This window comes from Cupressus sempervirens, chromosome 7, assembly GCF_028749045.1.
Source record: "Cupressus sempervirens isolate cs-2001-9-10 chromosome 7, ASM2874904v1, whole genome shotgun sequence".
Classification (NCBI taxonomy): Eukaryota; Viridiplantae; Streptophyta; class Pinopsida; order Cupressales; family Cupressaceae; genus Cupressus; species Cupressus sempervirens.
Genome location: NC_143124.1, coordinates 471,553,222 through 471,566,833, shown reverse-complemented (window position 1 = coordinate 471,566,833; position 13,612 = coordinate 471,553,222). Strand labels below are relative to the sequence as shown.

Here is a 13,612-nt window from a genome sequence, read left to right as displayed (position 1 = left end):
AATTATTTACTCTAACACCCCCCCTTAAGTGCAACTCAGGGAAATGCCTTAAGCTCACAAAACTAAGAAATGCAAAATGGAATGGGTCCCAGCAATGAGGCCATTTTAGGTACCCATGTACAATGCAATCTCTGTAACTAGAGCAAAGGAGAAAACCCAGTCGGAAAAACCCCTCTCCAAAAAGAGATAGGAAAATCCAGTGAAGGATTGAAGAAGCCTCCAACTAGAGAAAATGTCACTGCAAACAGGAACAAAAAAGTGATCATGAAAGAGCATCACTGAAGCATGTAGAAGCTACAAATCTTCTATCAGAATGAAAAATTGCTTATCTGAAGAACCACCAAGGAAGAACATGACACGAACTGAGTGTGTCTATATGGTAGATGATCCATCTCACCGAAATGCATAGGTAGCCAGCCACTGCAATTGCCTTGTATATAGGATCAACCACTAAATACATAGCTCACACTAACAAACCATTGAACCACAAAATCATTAGAACAACAGAACAACCCCCCCTTAATGAAGACGAGGTGAGATGATAGGCAACTAAAAAGGTTAGCCAAAGAACTCCTGCAAATGAACCAAGAACGAGGAGAAAGATGAAGAGGTACAAAACACCCATAAAGACACGGTTAAACAGACACTGCATGGGCTAATGTCATGGAAGGGAAACTCACTTGACAAAGTAAAGGGCACAAAAATGGAAAAACTTATCCCCCATGGTGCTTTATAAAAAATAGTGCAAGTACATCTGTCTCAAAACAACATTCATGACCCTTGGAATGCAAGAGTGGCACTTTATCTCATTGCGATACATAAAAGTGCTTCAAGATGATAGCTACAATGATAAAAAAGAAAACAAGTTGTAACAAAACATAGTACAGCTCAAAAAAAAGGATCCCATACCAAGAAAATGACCCTCAGACCTGAAACACTAAAGATATCCACCAAGAAGCAAAAATGCCAAAATAATGATAGAAAGAGCATGGGGCAAAATCTGAAAGAAATGATAGCATTTCTGAAAAGTAGACACAATTAGCTTTCCAGAAATATAACGTTTTCAAAAAAGGGCAAAGGGATGCAAAAGAAAAGCTTGCTGGAGTCAAAAAAGGGACTTCAAACTTTGACTAAAAAAATAGTAAAAGACTGCATCAAAACCTAAAAAAACCTACACCAATGTCTCCATCTTGGAACTAGCTTTTTAGCACTTCTTTCAAATCAAAAAAATACCTTTGTATAGAAAAGTTGTGGCCAAAAAACCATAAGTAGCTCCAAAATAGAACCTAGAGAGTGCAAGAAGAAGGATGATGTAGTGATGACATCATGCTGATGTCAGCAATTCATTGGCCTAAATTTTTTGGCCAAGCAACTATCAGCATAAAAAAGAAGCCACGTGGACACCACGTGGCAGACAGGATGATGTGGCAGGGGCCATGCAACAGAGTGCCACATGGCAGACCTACCACGTGTCATGCATGGACTAGCTATAGTCACTGGCTATTGATGTTGAGCTGTTGCTAACAATGTAGTTGGCGGTGACATGGACTGGACAGAGCTCTCATAGGTGGCAAAGGAGGTAGGATTAGGTGGTGCCACTGGGCTGCAATGGCCGGAAGGAGGCCCAGCGGCAGCAGCTGAGCTACGACGTCTTCACAATGGAGTAGTCGGCGTGCTAGTGGGGCCACGATGGTGCGGTGGTGGCTGCGACCCAGATTTTTATTTTTTAAATTCAAAATCATCCATATGACCGTACGAAAGGGCCTGGACTAATTTTTTTTGCCTCCTGGAGCCCTGTCACCTAAATCAAAAAGTTTTATATGGATCCTAGCTGAAAAATGCCTTTTGAATCCAATGGTGGTGTCTATTTGGGCCCAAAGTGCTCCAAAAAATTTTTGTTCCCTCAATTTGAAGAAAAATTGCACAAACAAACTAGGGTTTGTGCCTTCAAATCATGGCTTGAAAATTCCTTCAACAAGGCAGCAACAGGAGGGCTCAAATACCATGTTGGAGTTGATGAAAGCCAACTTTGAAGATGCCTAGGATCACCTAAATGAAAAAGACCTATCAAAGGGAAGCTAAGAAGGGGAGAGTGAGGAGCTAGGGAAAAACCCTAAATGGACATGAGAGACACAATATGAAAACACAAGAAAATATGTATTTACAATATGGAAAATGTCTTCATGTCTTATGAAATACAATGAGAGAGCTTGGATATAAAGAGCTCAAGGAATCTCCTAGAAGAAGCTAGAAGATGCTAAGAGATAAGTGTGACAACTAAGCATACATCCACATGAGGTGGAAAGTCCTCAAACAATGTGAGAGGATAAGTATGATTTAGGAGAGAAAAAACTTCCATATTGTCAACAACTTATAACAAACTCTTAGACTACAACTAATAAATGAAATGCATTTACCTAAGTAAGCTTAAGTAAATAGAATAAATTATTAATAATTAATTATTTACTCTAACACTAAGGACCCCTATAGTATAATCCTTTTCACAAGGCTAGGATTATTTTTTAGAATTTTTTAGAATAATTGAGAGGATGGGGGGGGCGGGGGCGGGGTGAATCAGTTATTCAAGGTCCAATAATTTCCAATTCAAAATTTTAACAAAACTGTAATAGGCCCATGCATTCTATTATTCATCCAAGCTTTAATACTTTATCTTAGCAAGCTACTATAAATCAATATGCAGTAATGAAACACAAAGAATCAACACATAACACAAAGATTTATGTGGAAATTCAATTTGAGAAAACCACCAGTAACATGCTACCTTCTTTTCTCACTCTTCTGAAGTGATGCCCTATTAAAGGCCTGCCCTATTAAAGGCTACAACACACTATTAAATGTGACCCTATTAAAGGATTTCTACACCCTATTAGGAGTGTGCTCTGTTATTGGACTTATGATCATTCAACTTGGAATGTCACCCTATTAAAGGATTTACATAGAGATGTTAGGCCCACCCAAATCCATTAGATTTTCAGTCACCTTCTCAAAAGAATCTTTTATCCCTCTCTAAGGATCTCCTATCCTTCTCCTAAGGATCTCTTGTCCTTCTCCTGGGGATCTCCTATCCTTTTCATGAGGCTTATCCACCTAGCCGTTAAGCTAACCTAGCAATGTAGGATTTTAATGTTTAATACAATGGTAAGAAAGTATTAGAAAGGTTTTTGACCTAATATAGATTGCAACTCTAACCTTGCAGATTTCATATCACTCTTCAATTCTTTTTCTTGCTTAACTTTCCTTCCTTGCAGTGCTGACAGCTTGTCCACCCTTCAAGATCTGTCTCCTTGAGTTCTTCCACTCAATTTTCCAATGCACTCTATGGTCACTTGATCAACTCAGAGTCTTGATGCTCTGTACTTACTCCTCACTTATGTCCTCTTCTTTGACACTTCTCACTAGCCTTCTCTTGGCTTATTAATGCAACCACCACTTTGATCTCTGGCTTGTACCTCCTTATAAAGAATTTTTGTTCTTCATTTCCCACTCAAATCTTCCTACTCATTAATTTGAACTGATTTGAGAAAATGATCTTGCTTTCCCTCCAAATTATTTCTTTCAAAAACTTCATGATAAATTCATCAGTTATTCACTCAAAACTGATTTGCATGGCTTACATGAAACTTTGTGACATCTACTCATCATTCTTATCATTCAATTGATTCACAAAATTCAATATAACAAACTTGTTGTTTCTAAGCTAGCAAATCTTTTGACTTATCAATAATGCAACAACTTGGCATCATTGGTTTACTGATGCTTGGCATTAATTGGGTTGCTCAGCTTCTGTTGTTGTTTTACTGGTGCTTGACACCTGTAGCATTTCTGCTTTGCTTGGCACTTGAGGATTTACTACTTTTGTCAGCACTTGAAGACTTACTCGGCATCCACTACCTTTTCCTGATGCTCAACTCCTAAAGGATTTCCCGTGTTATTGGGAACTTGCTTAGCACCTGAAGGATTGCTTGACACACACTGAAATTGAACTTAGCTTGGCTCCCACTGATATTTTTCTTGGCTTCAACTAGCTTACTTGCCACTCACATATGAACATAGTTTAGGCTTTGCAAATAACTTAGTTAGACTTTGCACTTTGAATATATCTGAGTGTGTCCATCCCCTGTGTCTTGGAGTATGCCATCAATACACTATTTCATCACTATCTTATCCGATCCTTACACTTCATTACAACAACATAACTTCAACCTTTCTCCTAGGTGCTCTAGTTACACCTTATTGATTAACACCTCCTTGTCAATCAACTAATTGATAGTATTTGGATCACTTAAGCAATTGTCATCCTTGTAGTTAGCAAGTTTGACATCAATGACAAAACAATGATTGAAAACATTCTTTACTAGTTCCATCATTCTTCATTCAAGGATCTTTTCAATCATTTCCAACATTCTTCAAAAAGAGGAGTGTTAAACCTAATAGTACCTTGAATGACAATGTCTTTCTAAATTATAACTTTCCTCCTTGAACCACCTAAGAAAACTAGATAGTATAAGTTTATATTAGTAGGGAGACAATGAACAAAATGAGATGGTAATAAAGATTTTCTTTCAAATTGCTTCTAAAAGAGATTGTACTTGTCACACAAGCTTTATGTATTATCAAGAGAGCCTTGACTTTATAACTTGCAGCTTTTGTGCCCTTAAAATGATAAGGGTCATTATAATACACTATGCCACATTCCCTCTTCCATAAATAGGGGATGCACTTTTGATGATTCACTGAGATGTTATTAGCTTTGGAAATGATTGAAATATAATGTGTCATAGTCTTCAACATTATAACTTTATATGCAAAAAATTTCATGATTAATCTGAAAAAGGTGGCTTCGCTAATTTTATCAATGCAAACTTTATGAAGATCGGTAGTTAGAAAATAATAATTCTTGGCTCCCTCTGAACACTTTATTGGGACTTCTTATGAATTTTAACATCCTTGAGATATTTAACATGACAAAATCATGAAATTTTTTTTATTTCCTTTTACACTACTATTGATGGTAGAAGAGTGCTCTTTTTCATCATATCTCTTTTTCAGTGAAGCATACCTTTGATCACATAATACTATAGTTTTAAGCTCCTTTGGTAATTCAAAATTAGAAACATGTCCCAAATTTTGACTATTAAGAATCCAATTGTCCATATAGTCCAGTATTTTGTTTCCTTCTCTTAAGGTATGTTAGATTCTAACATTGTGAAAAATACCAGAGGCATCTTTTATAGTCACTCATGCCAAGGGAAGCTAGCCTTATTTAAAAGGACATCGCTAATGAGTTTTGAGTCCCCTTCCATTTCTATATTTTTAACTCCATACTCTTGTAAGAGTTTAACTCAATACCACATAGCAACTCCCTTAGCATAGTTATTAGAGTTAAATCCAAGGTTCTTAGCAAATCCCATGATAAGAAGATGATTTCTATTTCTTATAATAGAACCTACTCTAGCTAAGCCTGGGTTTCTTTAGAGAAACCATCTACATTACACTTAATCCAATCTTCCTTGGGAGGTTTCTAGTTACACTGTTTTCTTTTCCAGATGTTATTCTAGTATAAATTTATCAAGCTTTGTATGACATTCCATGTTTATGTGATTTTAAGTCCATTAATCCAAGATAGAACTTTCATTTGAGGAAGCTTTCATTACTAATTTTTTGGATTATAATTCTATTAGTAATACAAAAAATGGGGAGAACTTCCATTTTTTTCTTCTCTAAATATATTGTTGTTTCTTTCCTTCCAAATAGAACAGGCTATAATGGGAGGAACAATAAGCCAGAGGTTGTCAAGAACATGGAAGAGTCTACAGGATTTTCTCCATTGAAGTATATGAAGTTTGATCAAGCTCAATATCACTATATTAACCTTGATGTCATGCAAAATAAGGCTCCAAATTTCTCTAGTGAAGGAATAGAGAATGAATAAGTGCTTTACAATTTCAACATCATTCTCACTTAAAGAAGATCTATAAGCTATATTGAACTATCTTTTGTCAAGGTTATCTAAAGTCAAGATCTTCTCATGAGAAATTACCCACCAAAAGAAATTAATATTAGGAGGAGGTTAGTAATCCATACCTCTTTCTAGAAATGAGTCTTTTCTTCCACTAGCTCCATCATGGCATAAGCAGACTTGACCAAGAAGAGTCCATTCCTATTATGTTTCCAAATGCATTTTTCCTCCTTCATGATATAAAAATAGAGAAGGATATGGAAGCCAACCATCTAGAGAACACAATTCATCTCTTCTAATGCCTAAAATTCTCCTTGCCTCCCTTTGTCTTAGCTAAATACTTTCTAGGTCTAACCATCCAACCTTTCCACTTCTCAAAACAAAGTAGTTTTCCTATTTGATACCTATAGTATTCGTGAGCCAGTTCTTAAGGTCTTGGATAAAATTTAGATTTCAAAGTGGGGTGTCAGATCTTAGAGTTAAGCCCAATGTCAAGATTAGAGTTGGGAAGGAAGGATTTGGAGTTAGTAGGGGAGGATTATAATTATTTTAGATGAGGATTAATTTAAAGTTAGATTAGAAAAGTGTTCGACTAAGTACTTTCCTTTATAAGAAAAACTAGGTAGAAGTAATAATATATAGAAATTTATAAATTAATTGAAATATAATTTTAGTTTTAATTTAATAAATATGTTATATCTTATTGTTAAAATTATATTTAATATATAATAATGTATTTACTTTAAAGAATGATAATTATAAAATTCAAACTTAAATATAACCATTAGAACATTTTAGTTTAATATAAGTAATTTATTATACATTTTATTTAGAGTTAAAATATTAATTATACTATTAAGTACATGAATTATCTAAAAAAATATTGAATCATTTTACTTTAATATCTTAAATATCAAATTATTTCTATAATATTCATTATTATAATAAAATAGTTTTTTTATTAATGCATAATTAATATATAATAAAACTATTGAGTTTTTAAATATACATGAAAATAAATATATGTCATATTATGACTCATATTTATAATATTTTTTATTCATATTATATTATTTAAAAAATATTATACACTAATATAAAACTAAAACCTTATTGAAAATGTTTTTGATTGAAGGACGCATGGAAAAGATCTTGAACCCCAGGAAGAGAAAGAACAAAGAACTTGTCTTCTCTAGTCCAATACAACCAAGTGAAAGAAAAGACCATATCACTAATACAAACAATTAGAGAACCTCCACAAACCAAAACTTAATAAAAATCCAGAGTAAGTACTACTAATACTAGAGTCTAACTTATTAGCATAAACTTTGTGATAATCACAAAAGATAACCGAGTCTTGAGATACTAGGAATTAACATAAACTAGTTTAAACATAACAATATGTAAACTATGTCCCAAAATTACAAGCAGGAGCATAATAACCTATAAAAGTACAATAGTAAATGTATTGATCATTAAAGAGGCAAAAAAGGAAAGCCAAGGTGTGGAAAGGCTAGGCCTATTTTATGTTCTCCCGTTCCTTGACCAGGTACCTAAGATCCTCTATCCACTTGTGAACATCCTTCATGCTCTTCATTTCCACATGAACATTTTTGTTATACATGCAAACTTTCTTGAGTTTACTATGACCTATGATTGTTCCAAAGATGACCTTCCTTATTATCTCTTTTTGGATCATGTATATAGTCAAGTTGGCCACACCAAGCTGAATAGTAGTATTATCATTATCAAACTTGTTTTCAGAGATGCCACCTTTTCATTCAGGACCTTGATATAATCTTCCAAGTCCTTTTTGATCTTTTTATCCTTACTTTCCTCATTAGTTATCATATTATTTGGGGATTTTATTGGCTTCTCAACATGGTTGTCGACATTGGGGACCTCAACATCATGCCCTATAACAACCTCAATACAAGCTTTGGAGGACTCCTGATTAACCTCCTCTTACTCTTTCCCATCCACTTTGGCTTCAAATTCATCTTCAGTGGTGCTATTCTTGGCTTCTCTAGAATTTTTTTGACCTTACTACAATAGTTATCCTCTTCATTTTCATCCTGGGTTTTCTCTCTACTTTCTTCCTTCTTTTTGTTAATCTTTTTAAACCATTAATCTTTCTAATCTACTTTCTAATCTATAGGATAATCTTGATCCCTCAATTTCTCATCTCCTTCATCCTTGTCAGACTTTTGTTATTCTTGTTTATCCACCTCAAGAATTTCCCTTTGGATTTTTCTCTTCTTTGGGGTTCTAACTAGGCTAGTTTTGTTGGAATCCTTTTTTATGTTTAGCTAGAATTTCCTTTTGGATTTTTCTCTTCTTAGGGGTTTTGACTGGGCTAGTTTTGTTGGAATCCTTTTTTATGTTTAGCTAGGGTTTCCAATAGTAAAGAATCTTATAGAGATTTGATTTTTCCATTAGGATTTTTTGTGTTTTTTCTTGGGATTACTAAAATCTCTAGGCTTAATAGGAAGGGCTTATAAGTGATTTTATAGCATACTTTCTTGAATTAGAACTGAGTTTGTAGGGGGCTCTAGAGAGCTCTCTTTACTAGTAAGACACCTACCAAAACCTAGGTGATTGGAAAACACATGGTGGTAGAGATAAAAAATCAAACCCTAGAGTATGGGTGGGTTGTCCTTTTTTAATACTATTGACCAAGGAGGGTACAAAAAAAAAGGAATGATAGTCTTTTAACCATGTCTTTACATATTAAAAAGTGAGAAGTTGTAACTATGATAAGTGATAAACTAACTTCCAAGGTAAAGTAACACATAAACCAAAGGAAAACAATACCAAAGTGGTGAAGGGAGGGAAGTATGATCATACTTGCTTTCAGACTTAATCTAATTGTTATGTGCCTTCAAAAAACTTATACTTGAATTTACTATAATCTCCTATCCCCTTCCTCTCAACCTCATCTCCTTTGAATTTCATGCCTATTGCCTCACCAATCAGCTGGGGTGTCACAACAAACTTAACACTACCAATGGTGACCTCATCTCTATACCAACAGTTAGAAAACTTAGTAGAAAACATGGAATTATGAACTTTCATTTTTGTAATGTAACTAATCATCCCCACCCTCACAAAGTAGTTCCATATTTCCTCATTATCCAACAAAAATTTATAAATTCTCAATTCAGCTCACTTCTAAGGAGCCCATAGTATATTCCTTTTCAAAAGGTAACGATTCTTCAAAAAGAGGATTGTTAAACCTTTTTGAAGAAGACTGTTAAACCTTATAGTACCTTGATTGACAATGTCTTTCTACATTATAACTTTCCTCCTTGAACCACCTAAGAAAACTAGATAGTAAGAGTTTATAATAGTAGAGAGACAATGAATAAAATGAGAAAGGTAGTAAAGATTTTCTTTCAAATTGCTTTTAAAAGAGATTGTACTTGTCACACAAGCTTTAAGTATTATCGAGAGAGCTTTGACTTTGAATCTAACAACTTTTGGGCCTTTTAAATGATAAGGGTCATTATAGTACACTATGCCACATTCCCTCTTCCATAAATAGGGGATGTACTTTTAGTGATTCACTGAGATATTCTTAGCTTTGGAAATGATTGAAATATAATGTGTCATAGTCTTCAACATTATAACTTTATATGCAAAAAGTTTCATGATTAATATGATAAAGGCGGCTTCACTAGTTTTATCAATACAAACTTTATGAAGATTGGTAGTTAGAAAATAATAATTCTTGCCTCCCTCTCAATACTTTATTAGGACTTCTTATGAATTTTGATATCCTCAAGATATTTAATGATAAAATGAAGACAAAAAACCTTTGATTTCCTTTAACACTACCATTGATGGCAGAAGAGTACTCTTTTCCATCATATCTCTTTTTCACTTAAGCATACCTTTGATCACTTAATACTATAGTTTTAAGCTCCTTTGGGAATTCAAAATTAGAAACGTGTCTCAAATTCTGAATATTAAGAATCCAATTAGCCATATAGCCCATAATTTTTTTTCTTTTTATTAAGGTATGTTAGATTCTAACATTGTGAAAATACCGAGGCATCTTTTATAGTCACACATGAGACTCTAGATGTGCCAAAGGAAGCTAGCCTTATTTCAAAGGACACAGGTGATGAGTTTTGAGTCCCTTCCATTTCTATATTTACAACTCCATAATACTTTAAGAGTTTAATTCAATACCACATAGCAACTCCCTTAGGATAGTTATTCAAGTTAAATTCAAGGTTCTTAGCAAATCCTGTAATAAGAAAAGCATTTCTATTTCTTATGATACCACTTACCCTAGCTAAGCATGGGTTTCCTTTGAGAAACCATCTAGATTACACTTAATCCAATCTTCCTTTGGAGATTTCCATTTAAGATATTTTCTTTTTCATATGTTATTCAAATTTAAATTTATCAAGCTTTGTATTACATTCCATTTTTGTTTGATTCTTAAGTCCATCAATCCAAGATAGAAATTCTATTTGAGGAAGCTTTCATTATTAATGATTTCCCTAATAATTCTCTTAGTAATACAGAAAATGGGGAGAATTTCCATTTTTTCTCTCATCTAAATATTTTTTTTGTTTCTTTCCTTTAAAACAGACTAGTCTATAATGGGAGGAATAAGAAGCTAAAGTTTGTTAAGAACATGGCGGAGTCTAAAGGATTTTCTCCATTTAAGTATATGAAGTTTGATCAATCTTGACATCACTATATTAACCTTGATGTCCTACCAAAAAAGGATCCAAAGTTCTCTAGTGAAGAATAGTGAATGAATAAGTGGTCTATAGTTTCAACATCCTTGTCACTTAAATAAGATCTATTAGCTAAATTGAATGAAATTTTGTTAAGGTTATCTAAAGTCAAGATCTTCTTATGAGAAATTACCCACCAAAAATTAATCTTAGGACAAGGTTAATAATCCATACCTCTTTCTAGAAATGTGTGTTTTCTTCCACTTGCTCCATCATGGCATAAGCAGAATTAACCAAGAAGAGTCTATTGCTATTATGTTTCCAAATCCATTTTTCCTCCTTCATGTTGAAAAAATAGAGAAGGATATGGAAGCCAACCTTTTAGAGAACAAATTTCCTCTCTTCTAATGCCTGCAATTCTCCCTACCTCCCTTTGTCTTAGCTAAATACTTTCTAGGTTTAACCCTCTAGCCTTTCCATTTCTCAAAACAAAGTAGTTTTCTTGTTTGATAGCTATACTAGTAGTGAGCCAATTCTTAAGGTCTTGGTTAAAACTCAAATCTCAAAGTGGGGTGTCATTAGCTCAAGAGTCATACTATAATAGAGCATTTCTTCCATTCTGAATATTTTTCTTGCCTCCTCTCTAAACAATCCCCATGGATTTCATAAAGTTTTTCCATAAAGTAGAGGTTTCATTAAAAAATTCCACTGATAAGAGTTAGAAAGATGATCCATTTTCCAAGTATTTAGCTCTAATGATATTTGTCTAATATTTTGAACCCTCCAAGACCATCCAAACCAACTTTTCAAGTAATGCTTTATTCATCTTCCTGCAATTTCTAATCCCTAGACCACCTTTCTTCTTAGGTTTAAAAACTTGATTCTAGTTGATGAGGGATGTTTTCCTTTTATCTTTTGTTCCAGACCAGAGGAAGATCTTTTTAAAAAATTTCAATGGTGTCATCCACCTTAGTAGGCATAAGGAAAAATTCATAAAATAATCAATAATACTTTGCAAGCATGCTTTTAAGAGAAGAAGTATCCTTCCCATAATTAGAAGTTTTCCTTTCCAATGGGCTAATATTCTTTGGAGTTTCTCAATAATGCTATTTGAGTAAGGTTGGCATGATTCAACCAGAGATAAAGGGTGACCAAGATAATTATCAAGCATGGTAGCAATACTACATCCTAGAAGTATCAAAATACTCAGCTGGACCTCTCCACTAGTGTTAAAGAAGAATAGTTTACTTTTATGAAAGCTAATATTCTATCCCAATATAGCAATATTCATTTAGTAAAGTTTTCCAAGTAGCAACTTCCTATAGAAAAGCTTCTCCAACGAGAACTGTGTCATCCAAAAACTATTGATGGGTAGATTGAGAAAGTGTAGAGGCTACTTAATACCTGAGATAACATTAGCATGGAAAAGTCTAGATAGGTTCCTATCTAGAAGTTTAGCCACTAGGATAAAAAGATAAGGAGAAAGGAGGTCACCTTGCCTCAACCCTTTCTTGTAGTAAAGAAACCAATAGGATTACCATTAACCAAGATAATTTATTTAGTGGTGGTCACACAACTCATGATCATTTTGTAAAATTTACCTTTAAACCCAAATCTAGTTATTAAATTTTCCAATAAAAACCATTTAGCTCTATCATAAGCTTTGGATATGTCTAGTTTGAGAGAAATCGATGCCTTATTATTAGAATTCATTGAGTGTATAAGTTCATGAATACATATAATATCATACATTATGTTTCTACCTCCAACAAAGCCTTTCTAAAATTTAGAGACCATTTAATCCAAAAAAAAGGTTTCATTTTGTTCACTGGTACTTTAGCAATAATCTTATGAGTAGTGTTGCATAGGCTTATGGGCCTATATTCATTTATGGAGGAGGGGTCTCTTGATTTAGGATAAAGGGAAATATAATTTTGGATGGTTAACTCTTTTGTAACACCCATTCTAAAGAAGTGGCAAATAACCTTAAAAACATTTTCCCTAATGACACCCCAATACTATTGAAAGAAGGTAGGAGGAAACCCATCTAGACCCTGGGATTTGAAAGAATGAAAATAAAAAGAAACAACTTTTACTTCTTATTTTTTCATACAAGAAGTTGGCATAACATTGTCTTCCTCCATCAGAGATATGGGGATACACTAAAAGAGGTCATTGGGGTTATCTGAACCTTGATCCCTAGGACTATTATGAGTAAAAAAAATTTAAAACTTCGGTGTTGATATCTTCATCTTCTTTGACCTGCATGCCATTAGAGAAAATAAGGCATCTAATATGATTTTTGCTTCTATATTTCATTTTAGTTTGGTGAAAAACTGAGTGTTTTTGTCTCCCTCATTTAGCCATTGTATAGGACTTTTGTTTCCAAAAGTCTCTTCTTGGATGGATATAGATATCTATTATCTATTTGTCTCCGAGGAACCTGTCTTGCATCCTTAGGAAATAATGAGAATAATTTATTTTTAAAAGCCCTTGAACCTTTGTAAACTTTCTCTCTAAGGTCCTTTTAGTATCAAAGATGTTTCCTAAGGAAATCTTGTTCTACTTTCTAACTTTAACCCTTACTTCCCTCAGATTCAACTCAATGTTAATTATCAAGGAAGACTTAACTAGCTTATTCCACCAAGAAATAATAAAATCTCTTAGGTTGTGATTAGAAAGCCACATATTCTAAAATCTAAAGGGACCAATGACCCTCTTACCAATTGTCCATTCTAGGAGAAGAGCATTATGATCTGACCTAGTTAGGGTTTGGCTTTTGGGAAAAAAACATCATTTGTATTAGTCTAGTTTGAAGAGAGAGATTTCATGTCAAGTATAACATGGATAAGGCTATCTCGAGTAAAATTACCCCCTCTTAGATCTATATCATTGAGGCCCAAATCTAGAAATAATTATCCTAAATACTGCATACTTT

The 13,612-nt window shown here is 33.8% G+C and overlaps 1 pseudogene; it reads right to left on the bottom strand.

Annotated features, from left to right (window-relative positions):
* Positions 1 to 1,520: 1,520 nt before the first annotated feature.
* LOC149547587 (dynamin-related protein 4C-like) overlaps positions 1,521 to 13,612 on the bottom strand; it is a 28,275-nt pseudogene continuing 16,183 nt past the window's right edge.